The sequence below is a fragment of the Meriones unguiculatus genome, chromosome 11, assembly GCF_030254825.1.
Source record: "Meriones unguiculatus strain TT.TT164.6M chromosome 11, Bangor_MerUng_6.1, whole genome shotgun sequence".
Lineage (NCBI taxonomy): Eukaryota > Metazoa > Chordata > Mammalia > Rodentia > Muridae > Meriones > Meriones unguiculatus.
In genome coordinates, this window is record NC_083359.1 from 42,036,933 (window position 1) to 42,050,659 (window position 13,727).

Below are 13,727 nucleotides of genomic sequence, written 5' to 3' on the forward strand. Positions count from 1 at the left end.
GGTGACTGCCAAGAGAGCCCAGCTGCTCCTCGCCTCTATTTATATGGTGGGTGCAGGCGGCCACAGCAGGCAGGGGAGGGCGGGGGAGAAGGGTCACCCAGTCACTAGGGCAACTGGGCAAACATGATGGGGAAGACGCCCAGACCCCCGAGGACTACTGCAGGTGTTGTCCTAGGCTCCCAGCGCCAGAAGCAGAGCACAGTAGTGGTCTCTCCCAACATGCCCAGGATCGTTTGGTCTAGGTAGGGGCTAGGGGGATAAAGATGGCCCCTGGGCTGAGTCCAGCAGTTAGGAACTAAAGTCTTCCTAGAATATTCACTAACTTGACCTAAAGTCTCAGACAGGTCAAGGACCTGGAAATGCTTCCTCCAAATGAAGGACTTATTAGCCAAATCCAAAGCAATCCTACTTGATAGTCACTGATCTGCAATCTAGCAAATAGGAAAACCCATGACATCTGACCTTTGAGGTCGATGACTACAAAGCTTATCCTTCCAGGGCCTCTGTTCAGAGAATGCTGAGCAGAGGGAAAAAGGGGACTTAGAGAAGCGCCTGGGTGACGTGATGTCGTTGGAGGTGGAGAGACAGATCCATTTCCAGTGGGCAGGGGCTCCAGAATGTTCAGTCACCTCTGCAAAGTGCTATTTAATGCAGTCTTTCTCTGGGCTCCTGGTAGCTCTGAAAGCCAGCTATAGGATGCTGAGACAACAGATGCTGGCTGGTATGGCTAAGGGGACAGTGCTACAAGGAAGGGAGGAGGCAGCAACTGGCCATGGAGCAAATGAACTAAAAGTAAAATGGGTATCTGTTCTGTGCTAGGAACTCTACATTTCTCAAAACTTGTTTTTACGGCACTGGAAGCTGAACGTAGGGTTTAGACCATGCCAGAATACTCTACCACAGAACCATATCCCTAGCCCTTGAGCTTTACATTTTTAATGCAGCTTTATTGATATACAGTCAATGCAAAATATACCATATATAGTTTCTTGTTTCTCTGGGTAGCCCGGCTGTCCTGGAACTTGCTTTGTAGACCAGGCTGGCCTTAACTCAGGAATCTGCCAGGCTCTGCCGCCTGAGTGCTGGGATCAAAGGTGTGTGCCATCATGCCTAGCATACCACAACACACACAGTTTGTACCTATATAAAGGGTACAAACTGATAAAATTTGACCTATGTCTGCAATGTCATATACACCAGCACAATTAAGATAATGAGCAGATTCTTCCCTTCACAGTCATGCAGCCTTCAATCTCCTTGCTGTCAGTACACACTAGTTTGCATTTTACAACATGGCTGTAAATGCAATCACTGTTCTTTATCTGCTTCTTTCACTTAGCACAATTTTGAGATTTATTGACTTGTATCAATAGCTCGTTCTTTTTTAACTCCCATTTTAAGAACAAGCCACAATTGGTTATCCACCCACCTACTGATGAACATGTGGGTTGTTTCTAAGATTAAACCATTAAAAGTAAAGATGTTATGAATATTTGTATGCTTACCAATGTACAGATAGAAGCTGTCGTTTCTCTTGGGTGAATGCCGAGGAGTGAAGCAGTTGGGACATATGATCTCTGTTTAAACTTTCCCCAAGGTGACTGTACTATGCTATGTTTCCAAAAGTGCACTTGAGTTTCAGTCCTTCCCCAGCCTAACACTGGATATGTGGTCCTAGGAATGAAACTCAAGGCCTTGCCCATGCTAGGCTAGAACACCATCACTGAGCCATGCCTTGGCCCCTACCTTTAGTCATTCTTTAGCTGTACAGGTTTAACTCACAGCAGGGTTTACTTCTTACACAACTTTTCTGTTTTTGTGTGAGCACGCACACAGGCAGTGGTGCACAAAGAGGTCAGAAGACAGTTTTCTCTTTCCACCACCTGGACCCTGGGACTTGCACTCAGGTCAACAGTGGCAAGTGCCTTTTCCCCGCTGGGCCATCTCGCTGCAGTTTCAATTTGCATCTCCCTAATAACTAATAATATCATCTTCACTTACCTACTATGTCTTTGATATATTCTTATGAAATGCCTGTTCAAATCTTTTGTCCACTTATTATAAGATGTTTTCTCCAGTTTTGCCCTTTTGCTGGATACAAAGCCTTTCTCAGATAATATGACTTGCAAATATTCTTTCCTAGCTTATCATTCCATTCACTTAAACACCTTTCAAGGAACAGAAGTTCTCTATTTTTATCAAGTGCCATTTATCAAGTATTCTTTTATGAATTAGGTTTTTTTTTTTTTTTAAATGATGTCTTGGGCTGGAGAGATGGCTCAGAGGTAAAGAGCACTGGCTGTTCTTCCAAAGGTCCCAAGCTCAAGTCCCAGCAACCACAAGGTGGCTCATAACCATCTATATTGAGATGTGGTGCCCTCTTCTGGTGTGCAGGCACACATGCAGGCAGAGTGCTGTATAAATAATAAATCTTTTTTTAAAAAATGACATCTTACCTAAAAACTGCCTCAAAGTCACAGCTTTTCCTTGATATTTTCTCTCTGTGAGCCAGGACCTTATATGTAGCTCTGTCTGTACTACAACTCTACATAGATCATGCCAGCCTTGAATTCACGGAGAGCTACCTGCTTCTGCCTCCCAGGTGCCCAGGGATTTCCTTATACTCTGTGTATGACTGTTTGTCCACATGCATGTAAGTGAACTGCATGGGTGCATGGTCTCCCTGGAAGCTAGAAAAGAGTACCAACTCCCTAGCAACTGGAGTTATAGATAGTTGTGAACCACTATGTAGGTGCCGGAGACCAAAGCCAGGTCCTCTTCAAAAGCAAGTTCTTAACTGCAGAGCCATTTCTCCAGCTTCCAGACACACGCACAGATGAAGAGACCAAGAGGACAATTTAGTTTTTACATATGGGTTTTCATTTGTCCTATCACCATTTCCCAGAAAAGCTAGTTTTGTTGTTGTTTTGTTTTGCTTTGTTTTTCAAGACAGGGCTTCTCCATGTGGAAATTCTGCCTCCCAAGTGCTGGGACTAAAGGCCTGTGCCGCCACCACTTGCCTGCATTTGCTTTTTAAAGTTATTCCAGTTCAAGTGTTCCCGTTTGAAACTTGAGGTAAATGCTGATAATCTTTACCTGCCACCACTTTAAATTTTGCTTGTTTTTCGATTCATTTATTATTATGTCTATGGATGCTTTGCTGGCATGTGTTCCTGTGCACCGTGTGTATGCCTTGTGTCACAGAAAGTAGAAGAGGCTTTCAGATCCCCTGACATGGAGTTAGAGACGGTTGTGAGCCAATATGTGAATGCTGGGAACTGAACCCAGGTCCTATACAAGAATAGTCTTAACCACTAAGCCAGCTCTCCCATTCATTTGTTGTTTTTTGAGACAGTGTCTCACTACGTAATCCTAGCTAACCTGGGACTCCCAGTGTAGACTAAACTGGCCTATAATCTAGACATTCACCTGCCTTTGCCTCCCTAGTGCTGGGATTAAGGAAAGGCACCACCACACCCAGTCAATCCAAGGTGTTTGTGTAAATATGTGTATGTGTGACACTCGTGCCATGGTTTGTCTGTGGAGGCCAGATGACAATTTATGGGAGGTGGTTCTCTTTACCCATCAAGTAGGTCTCAGGGATCAAAAATCAAGGTGTCAGGCATCTTTTATTATTTATTTATTTATTTATTTATTTTTATGTATATGAGTGTTCTGTCTGCATGTTTGCCTGCAGGCCAGAGGAGGGATGATCACATTACAGACGGTTGTGAGCCACCATGTAGTTACTGGGACTTGAACTCAGGACCTCCAGAAGAGCAGACAGAAAGGCAGAACATGGTGGTGCACATCTTTAATCCCAGCACTTGGGAAGCAGAGGCAGCAGATCTCTGTGAGTTCAAGGCCAGCCTGGTCTACAAGGCGAGTTCCAGGACAGCCAGGGCTGTCACACAGAGAAATCCTGTCTCGAAAAACAAAAGAAGAAGGAGTAGGAGGAGAAAAGAAAAAAGCAAAGAGACAGACTTTGATGAAAAGAAATCACCTTTAATGTCAATATGCCTTGTTCAAGTCATATGACCTGAGAAAGAATTATGACTTACAACTAGCTTTAGACTCAAAACCATGACATCCTCTCTTGCCAGAATATTTCATCTGCAAATTGTAAGCTAACAATTTTTTTTAACTAATGTCTGTGCATGTACATGTAGGTCGTATGTGGGTTACCAAGAGACCAGAAGGCACTGGGTCCCCCAGAGCTGGAGGTACAGGAAGTTGTGAACCAAAACTCAGGATGGGTGCTAGAAGGCAACGTGGGCCTCTGGAGTACAGCAAGCACCCCTAATCACTAAACCACCTCTGAAGCCTTCATGCTCTCTTCCTAAAGCCTCCGCTGCCCTGCTAATCTACCACACCGCGGAGTCTCACAGTGATTGTGCGAAGGACGGGAGGGGACACCTGGTCACAGGTGTGCCTTCTCTGGGCTGCGTGTCTCTCAGGTAGTGAGAAGTGACCCATCCTTACCGGCTCATACACATTCAAGGGTCAGGGAAGCCACGTAGCTGGCTCAGTAGTATACAACCAAGACAGTGCTGTGTGAATTTGAGCCCAACTGTCTTACTAATCCACCTGCAAATCCTTCTGTCAGAGTGGACATCATCAGAGAATGAAGATTACAACGTCTTGGAAATACAAGAAAGACCCAAGTGTCCACACAGGTCCCGAGAACTGAAACCTAAGCGAGAAGAGCAAGTTACAGTTAGCACAGCACTTCTGAGATGCGAAGCTTAGTGTGTGTCTGACAGACACCTGCACATCATATTCACAGCAGCACAGTGCACAACAGCCAAAGGCTGGAAACAATCCACGAGTCTCTCAGCAAATAAACAGAGAAGCAAAATGTAGGTCTTCCACACCATGAAATGTTACTTAGCCACAGAAAGAAATGGCGCTATAACACAAGCTTCAACATCTGTCAACCTTTAAGTAAATGTTACACTGAGTAAAAGAAGGATAATGTATTGTTTTGCTAGGGCTACTATAAAAGATCACAGATCACAGAAATTTATTGTCTCATAATTCTGGCTGGCAAGCTTCGCCTGAGCTATCAGCGGGATTGGTTTCTTCTGAGACTTTCATCCTTGGCTTGCAAGCTGCACCTTCCCCTGTGTCCTCACATGGTCTTCCCTGTGTCTGTGCCTAATCTCTTCTTATGAGGATGCCAGTTAGATTGGATTAAGGCCCACTCCAATGACCTCATTTTACCTTAACTACTTCTTTATCAGCCCTATCTTCAAATATAGTCACATGCTAAGGTGCTAGGGGTTGAGATTCAACATGTGATGTGAGGGTGTGAGGCAAAGGGCAACCCCTAGCAGACCCGTATGATTCCATTTATATGAGGGTACCTTCAATAATCATGTAGACTAGAACTAAGCAGACACACAGAAGGCGATGTATTCAAGATGACAGTGTAGCTCAGTGTTAAGCACTTGTCCAGCATTTGTGAAGCCCAGAATTCAATCATTAATGAAAACTATGCACTCGTGCACCGTGAACACACTGGCACAGAAGTGTGTATTATTTAATATGAGTGAGCCAGATGTGATGGCACATAGCTGTAATCCTCTCACAGGGGGAGACCAGGCAGGAGGAAAAGGAGAGCAAGGTCATCCTTAACTACATACTGAGGTTAGGCCAGCCTGAGCTCAAAGACCACGGTTTAAATCAAGCAGGGCAGATAAGATGGACCAGTGGGTAGAGGCACTTGCTGCCAAGCCTGATGAACTGAGGAGCCCCAAAACCCACTTGGCAGTAAGAGAACTAGGTGCTCTAAGCTGTTCTCTCTGACTGCCACACACCCCAATACAAAGAGAGTAGAAATTTGTGTAAAAACAATAAAAAACATTAAAAACAATCTTTAAAAAGTCAAAACAGTAAATGGATATTATGTATTTTTACACAAGTTTTGTTTTGTTGGGTTTTGTTTGTTTGTTTTTTGAGACAGGGTTTCTGTGTAGCCTTGGCTGTTCTGGACTCACTTTGTAGACCAGGCTGGCCTCACAGAGATCCACCTGCCTCTGCCGCCCAGTGTGCTGGGATTACAGGCATGTGCCACCATGCCTGGCTGCTTCCACAACTTTTTAAAGAGGAAAAGGGGTACTCTGTGTGGAAAACAAGAGATTAAAAGGGCAGACTCAACAGAAAATAAACTCTAAAATCACATATTCTCAAATAGACCTTATGTAGCTGTAAGAAATCTGCCTGATACCATGTCATATCATCTACCACTGCCACCAGGAAACTCAGAACCTCAAGGCCTCTGCTCAGCCTTGAGGAATCCTGGGACATGGTAGTTTCAGCTCCATTTTACAAGCTGCCAGTCCTCATGTACACCTGCTCCTGACAGTCTCAAGCTGACATTCCAGAGATGAAAAGGGAAGAAGTGTGTTTAAGAACATGACGTGAGAGTCAGTGAGATGCCGCCTCGCCTGACAACCTTAGAACCACACGGTGGAGGGACAGAATCAACTCCTGCAAGCTTTCCTCTGACCTCCACATGAGCCACAAAGCATTCACACGCCCACACATAGATACACATCGACACAAGATAAAAAATGTGAAAAGCAACAAGAACATGGGTTTGAGCCACTCAAGTCCCATTTCCAGTCCCCTGGAACAGGGATCGGCAGCCTCTCCCATAAAGGGCCAGAGGGCAAAAAGCTTAAGTTTCACAAGAGTAACCATAGATAACAAAACCAAATGGATGTGCACTCAAAAGAATTTCTCTGTGAGAACAATCTGTGAGCTAGTTTGGGGCTGTGGTTTGTTGAAATAATTTATAAAGGAAGCACTTTATGGCTTCCATGTCTAACATCTCCCTATCTTTTTATCAGGATCATGTATGGAGTCTAGGAATCCTACACAAACCTCAATGAGTGATGAGGAATTTATCCAGTAAGTGATGGCTTTGAACAAAGGCTGTTTTCAACAACAGGTCAAGCCATAGAAGCATGGGCTTCTGGGAAGCTGAGGACTAGGGAAAAAAGAACCACTGCCAACATACTATCTCAGTTGCTTGAACAAGGGCTTCCCTGTCCTCTATCCCCTTTTTTTCCCTCTTCACTTTCATACAGCCACTCCTCCTAAAGTGGTCCCAGCACAAAACTGCCACTTGTCTAGTGTGAAAACACCTGGAACAGGGATTGGAGATGCACACGGGATAGCAGGGAGGGTGGGTGGCCTCTCAGGACCCGTCTCTTTGGTTGTTAGCAACCTTAACAGAATTGCTGTAAAACACTTGAGATCTCACGTAGCCCAGGCTGGCCTCAAACTCATACATACTTGAAGCTAACCTTAAACGGGAGTCTACTGCCTGTACCTCCCAAGTGCTGGTGTAATGAGCATGTGCCACATCAAGCTTCCTTGCTATTTTCTGGTAACTGAAGCAGCCTCATCATGTTGCCTCAGCTGATCTTTCAATTATTATTCCCTTGCTTAGCTCCCAAGTGCTGAGATTACACACGAGCACACTGGCTCTTCTCCTTTAACTTTAACCCATATACTCACTAAGATCACAGGTCATGACCAGGCAGTGGGTAGTGCAAGCTTTTAATCCCAGTACTTGAAAGGCAGAGGCAAGCAGATCTGTGAGTTCAAGGCTAGTCTTGTCTACAAAGCAAGTTCCAGGACAGCCAGGGCTACACAGAGAAATCCTGTCTCAAAAAACAAAACAAACAAACAAAAAAGAACACAGGTCATGCTGGGTAGTGGTGACACAAGCACTCACAAGGCTGAGGCAGGAGGATCTCTTCGGTCAGCCTGGTCAAAGAGAGAGAGAGAGAGAGAGAGAAAACAAGAAAAAAAGAACAGGGGTCATGAATGCAGCACACTGAATTAACACCTAGTGTGAAGAGCACTGAATGGCAGAAGCAGGGTGAGAGACAATGTGAAGGGCCACAGAGCCCAGCAAGCTGAGTGCTAGAACATTATGGTCCTGGCACACAGCATCTGTAGGTTGGTCTATCTTGGGTAGCTGATTTGGTAGATTGTCAGGCTCAAACATTCCTCAAGGATCCAGGAAATTGTCAGACCTTAACTTAGGCAGCATTTGAGTTTGCATCTGTTGCACATTCCATTGGGGGTGGGGGAGGTTGAGACAGGGTCTCAAGTATCCCAGGCTAGTCTCAAACTATGCTGTCATGGATGACCCTTTAACCCCTGGTCCTCCTGTCTCCAACTGAGATTAAAAGTGTGAGCCACCATGCCCAGCCTTGGCATCTTTTAGTATTTTATTTATTATTATAGATGTGTACAAGATGCCAGGGCACAAGGGTGAAAGACAGTGAACTATGGTGAGTCAGTTCTCTCCTTTTACTGTGAGTCCTGAGGATTGAACTTAGGTCACCACACTTAATGTAACACTTTTACCCACTAAGCTATCTCATTCAAATTTGGGGATTTTTAAAGTGTCTCTTACTGGCTGGGAATGGTGGAGTACACCTATAATCCTATAATCCTCGTACTCATGAGGCAAAGGCAGGTGGATCTCTATAAGTTCAAGACCAGCCTGAAAGTAAGCTCCAGAATAGGCAGGAAGACATAGAGACAAAGTCACAGAGGCAGGGGTAGGGTGGGGAGCCTTATACTGTATCACAGACCAGCCTAAAACTTACTGTGTATTCCAAGTTGCCTCAAACTCCTAGCAATACTCCTGCCTCCATCTTCTGAGTGCTGAGATTACAAGTGTGAGCTACAACATCTGACTAATTGCACATATTAAAAGGGTTATCCTGTTTGTCTTGGTAACCTTAGGTCATCAGTCTTAGAAGAATCCAAATTCTCACCCAATATGGGAACTCCTTCCACACAATCTGACACATTCATCCAGTCTATTTGAATACACACTGTGATGAGATGTCTAATCTTAGAGAAAAATGGTTCCACTGTTGAATACAGTACAGACTTAGGATCAGCAATGCTGCAACTCTCTTTCCCACCTGCTGCCTCAGTATCTTACAGAAAAGGCACAGAGCCATTCCCTGGATGGCAAGGAATCCACCCCACATGTCCAGCCTTGGTGGCATTTTCTTTTCTTGCAGAGAGTAGTTTGTCAACTCTCTGTGCATCCACACTTTCCAGAGCATTATCTTCCCACAGGGCAGAGGCTAATGGGAGAAATATGTTGAGGACAACCTCTGTTCTTTGAAGAAGAGCACACACAATCTTCATCTTGAGAATGTGCACCGAGATAGGCTGCAGCCTGGAGTTAGCCTTGATCTGGGCCACCTAATTCAGGAAACGCTGCAGCTGTCAGTCCTGGTTCCTTTTTCAATACCAGGGGTGTGATGGAAAGAGAACCCATTTGAGGAGTTCATTCCTTTGCACAGTTGTCAAATGTAATACCAGTTTTGCCTGAGTCCCACCCTCTTCTCTCAGTCAGCACATGTTCTTGTCCATCAACAGAAAAAACCTGCAATTCAGCAGGGCAACAAACAGAAGGAATAAGGCAGAGTGGGGTCCACCCTACCCCCCCCCAGGATTAAAGGACAGGACAGGCAAGCAGAACTCCACGTGAAAAAGACAAATGCCACACATTCAACAGCAAGGATGAAAGCAGAGACAGATGAGTCAGGGGGACAGTAGAATGAGCTCTGATGGGGACAGGGTGGAGCCAGGACCAACATCTGACGCTAAGGGCAGCATGGCCAGATGGCTGGCTCCAAGAGGCTGCTTGAAGATTTCCATGGGCTCTACAGACTGGCCTGGGGCCAGTTAGTCACTGCTAAAGAGACCAAGGTCATAGAAAGAACCCCCCCACCACCACTAGATGATTCTTCAAACATGTTATGGAGCTGACACATTACTCTGTTATTCTGCCCAAACCACAGCACAAGGGGCACATATTTATAATGTGTCATACTATACCAGAAAAGCATAAAAATAGCTGCCAATAATTCATAAAATATAGCAAGAATTACCAAGCAGCAGAAGAGAAGCAGGAAAAACACACACACAGAAAATGGAAGTCTAGGAGGAAAAAAAAAGACTGTGTATTTAAGACCTAACATGTGCATACGACCACAGGCCCAATTCAGTGTCCTTAAAATAAGAACAAACCACATGCTTAGGAGAAATAAAATTATTCCTGCTACTGAGACTCAACAAGAATTTTCTTGAGAATAATCATAAAGGCAGCAAGGCATAATGTAATGGTCCTTGACAACATTCTTAGAGCAGAAAGAAAACATTCCCACAAAGCTTATTCCTAAAAAGAGACTCAAAATAAGGCCAATGAGAAAACCAAGAACAACCAGCCCTGATCTCAAAGAAACAACCACCAAAGAGATCATCAACCACATAGGACAAATATGAGCTGTCACTTACTTGTGGCTAAGCTGGAAAATTGACACAATCCATTGAAGGGGCAGGGTTTATAAAAATGAAGCTACAATAGCTATCAATTAGAAACAATCTAAGATGTCTGTCTCTAGGTAAATGGATAAATAAATAATGGAGTATCCATACAAAGAATTAGTGCAATAAAAATAAACAAACAGCCAGTCAAGGTGGCATTCGCCTTTAATCCCAGCACTCAGGGAGGCAGAGGCAGAGGCAGTTGTGTCACTGTGAGTTCAAGGCCAGCCTTATCTACAGCTAAGGATACACAGAGAAACCCTGCTTGGAAAAAAAACAAGAAAACAAACAAACTGGTGCTGACAGGCAGGTAGGGGGCCAATCAGATGCTTGTTTGGTGGGACCTTTGAGGCCACACCTGTCCTCGGTTAGAATAGGCTTTAAGAAACAGCAGGATGGGCCACAGCCGGCCTGTGGTTAGAGCTGCACATCAGTAACCAGGCCCACTGTAGAGGCGTCTGAAGGGAAGTCTAAGAAGGTGAACCTGTCAGAGCTATGTAAGGACAAGAAGTGTGTGCTGTTTGGAGTTGCTGGGACATTTACCCCTGACTGTTCTAAGGTCTACTTTTCTAGGTTTGTGAAGCAAGCCTAAGCTCGGAGGGCCAACCTTAATGTAGGTAGTGGCATATCTGAGTATTAAATATGTCTTTGTGACTAAAAAGTGTCATCAAACCCTCAAAACAGAATGCAAAACCCCTGCCTGATACCACTAGGGCCTTTGGGGAGACAGATTTATTGCTAAAGGATTCTTTGGTTTCCCTCTTTGGGAATCACTGGCTCAAGAGGTTTTCTGTAGTGACAGACTATAGCAAAAAGCTGGATGTAACATAGGCCAAACCTGTAGTCTGGCCCAAACATCTTCTTGGAACTCAGAGGCCATGGTCAGATGAAAATCCTTCCTGCTTCATTTGCTCATCCCTGCAACAAGAAACCCAGCAAAGCTACTTACATGGAATCTTGACCATATTTCTGCAATAAACTGTCTGGTTCATGGAAAAGAAATTAACAAAGTACTGATACATATGCAGAATGTAAGAGAACACGTTCTCTTACAACACGTAGGTAGACAGAGGAGGATCGGGTATCACAGGTTATCCTTAGTAACACAGAAAAGCCAAGGCCAGCCTAAAATACCTGACCCTGACTCAAAAAACTTAAATAAGCAGGGTAGTGTCACAGGCCATTATTCCCAGCACTTGGGAGGCAGAGGCAGGTGGATCTCTGAGTTCAAGCCCAGTCTGACCTACAGAGGAGTTCCAAAACAGCCAAGGACTGTCTCAAAATACCAAAAATTAAAAATACAAAATAGGGCACTGCAGAAATGGCTGAGCAGGTAAAATGGCTCTGTTCTTCCAGAGGACCAGAGTTTGGTTCCCATGTTAGGTGGCACACAGCAGCCTATAACTGCAGCTCACGGGGACCTGACTCCCTTTTCTGTCCTCTTCAGGTACTACACATATGTACACACACACACACATTTTTAATTTTTTAATTAAGTAAAATAGAGCTAGTAAGACATCTTAGTGGGTAAAAGTGCCTGCTGGCAAGCCTGATGACCATATGTAGGACAGAACTGACTCCAGAAAGTTGTCCTCTGACCTGCACAATCAATACATGTAAATTTTTTGTAAGAAATTTCAGTCAACTTAGTTTTATTAACTGGATTTAATTAAAATAAAGTAACATCAGCCAAGCAGCGGTGGCACACATCTTTATCCCAGCACTCAGGAGGCAAGGGCAGGCAGATGTGAGTTCGAGGCACCTGTTCTACAGAGTGAGTTCCAGGACAGCCAGGGCTACAGAGAGACCTTTGTCTCAAAAAAAAAAAAAGTAAATAAATAAATTAACATCTTATTTCATTTTATTTCTTGGTACAGGGTCTCATGCTGGCCTGAAACTTAAACTTATGATGTGGCTGAGAATAACCTTTTAACTCTGACTCCACTAAATATTGAGACTATAGGTGTGCTCACACGTAATAAACAAACACAAAAGGTAAAACAGGAGCTAAGAGATGGTTCAGGAGTTAGGAGCAGAGGACTAGGGTTCAGTTCTCAGCAACCAAAGAAGGTTCTCCGCCCTGACCTTCCGTTCCAAGGGATCCGACTCGTTCGTCTCTACTTACACGTCCTACTGACACGTACGCAAAGCCATGCGCATAAAATAAATCTCTAAAGATGTCTATAACAAAAGCTAAAGGTAAAGGTAAGAACGACGTTAGCTGACCGGGTAGGGCTCGCCCGGCACTCCAGCTCGGGACAAAGCCCCGGCGCGGCGCGCAGCCGCCCCGCTCCTCCTGCCCGCTCGCGAGCAGGTAGTCCAGACTTGGCCCCCGGCCCCCCGGGGCGGACCCGGCGCAGCCGCGGCGCCGAGACCTCCACTGCACACCGGTGACGGGCTTCCAGACGGAACTGAGCGTGGTATGAGGACGAGTGTCACCCATTCCTCGGCCGTTTTACAGCACCTTCGGGGACACGCTGAGGTCACCCGTGACGGGAAACGCCGGCACCCAGGTCTGACAGACCCGAAACCGGCGTCTGCTAGCTCGGCGGCCCGCGGGCGGGGCCAGAGGAGCCTGTGGCGGGAACGCCCGGACGCGCCAAGCGTGCGCGCTGGAGGGCGCGGCTAAACCCGGAAGGGGCAGGAACGCGCCAAGGACTCCGCGGCCCACGGAAGAGACGGCCTCCACCGCCAGGCGCTTCTCCTGAGACGGAGCGTTTTCCTTGGCTCCGCCCCCAAGCTCCGCCTCTAGCCTATGAGAGTCGAGCGGGGACCGGAAAGAGGCAGGCTCCGTTCCGCCAGGAACAGGCATCCTAGGCCCAGAGCGCCCTCTGTTGGTGCTACCGGAAATTGCCTGGGGCTAGTCCAGCCGACCCCCTCTTAGACCTGAATCAGATGGGATGCTACCTGAAGACAGCAGGCTCAAATGGCTGCGGACTGTAAGACTCATTAAATAACATTTTGCAAAAATAAAACAGAAATATACCAGAGAAACAACAGACACTGGGGGAACACCGAGGAGGTACTAATTCTTATCCTGATGACGGCTACACAATAAAACCAAAAAAAAAAACCCAAAAACCTTCACACAATCAAATGTGAGTTTCAGTGAATACAACCATATTATTCTGAGCGCGGGGGTTGGGAGTTGGGTTGTTTTGTGGGGTTTTTTTTGTGTGTGTCAGGGCTCACTGTGTAGCCCTGCCCAGCCTTGAAATCGCTATAGAGACTCTGCTGGCCTCAAACCCGGAGATCCATCGACCTGCCTCCTGGGTTTATTTTGTTTTCAAGTACGCCATAGGTGAAAATGTGGAGGTCAGGGGTCAGTTCTCTCCTTTCGCAGTGTGGGCCCT